The sequence below is a fragment of the Arachis ipaensis genome, chromosome B02 (genome assembly GCF_000816755.2).
Source record: "Arachis ipaensis cultivar K30076 chromosome B02, Araip1.1, whole genome shotgun sequence".
Lineage (NCBI taxonomy): Eukaryota > Viridiplantae > Streptophyta > Magnoliopsida > Fabales > Fabaceae > Arachis > Arachis ipaensis.
Genome location: NC_029786.2, coordinates 19074602 through 19075852, shown reverse-complemented (window position 1 = coordinate 19075852; position 1251 = coordinate 19074602).

The window sequence follows — 1251 nt, the reverse complement described above, 5'->3', positions numbered from 1 at the left end:
CAAATACATGTTTCTATTTACATTTATATTTTTTTTTGCAAACGTGTTTACATCTATTTATCAATTGTAAATTTATAAAATAATTTATTCATGTGTGTGTGCGCGCGCCTTTCATCATGAACTGGGTAATTTCATGATATTTAAGAATAATCATGGAAATGAGTTTCGCGTTATGTTAGATAAGGTAGGACACAATACGTTTTTTTCTGAGGGATTCGGTTTGATGGTTGCCGCCTATAATATTAGGCACGGGACTTAGTTGCACGCATACTACCAAGGTGTTGGAACTCTTTAAATTTCTATAAGCAACCTTGATGGAATCCAGATTGTTTATCCGAAACCACACACACATAGCAACTCAACTGTTCCGAGGCCGGTAAGAATGGATCAACGTCGCCCAGACGCCCTTTCTCGTGATGTGTTTCGTACGGGTGACGTGATACCTCCATTTGCTCTCGAATATACTCCTCTCCCGTCGCCTGCATTGAGCAACAGAAATGGCAGTTCGGACTACCGAGCCAACAGCTTTGGATGTCCTATATACTGTGCATCAACTGGTTCCCGAACAAGTCCGGTTAGCCGTGATGACATCATGTCACCAAGGCGAGCACAAAGTCCACCGATTATACAAGGTAAGTGCCGCAGTGAGTTATCTTTATCAACCGGCAACTGCGTTCGTGTATGTGCCTGTCATAGTTCTTTATAACGCTTATATGCAATTACTATTTTTTCGGTTGGGATTATCTAAGTCCTTTCGTTTATTGATTATGTGTTTAGATGCAGATCCGGGGAGTTTTTCTGAGTGGATTCGTCTGTAAAATTCCTTCCGTGGTTGCTGAATGATGCTCCGAAGCATGTTTAATGTCGTAGTTATTTTCCTTTACTACTTTTAGTTCTTGCCAACTTGATACTTTGCTTTGTTATGGTTAATGTTTTTTGGCTTTCGTCCTCAGGTTCATGCTTAGGTTGTGTTGTGGTTATTGTGGATGTGATTACATGCTTTGTTATCTTGAAGCATTGTTTTGTTATTTGGATGTTGCAACATTTGTGCGTGCAGTGCAATCTTGATGCAGGACATTAAGCTGGTAGATTGATTAGAGCTGTTTAAACACTGTATAGTTCCAATGACTCGGATAATAGTATTGCATGTAAGTTATTTATACATGGGCTACACGCCTACACGTAGATATAAATATATGAATCCTTATATCTATATACATATACATACAGATTTAATTATAGTCAGATTTA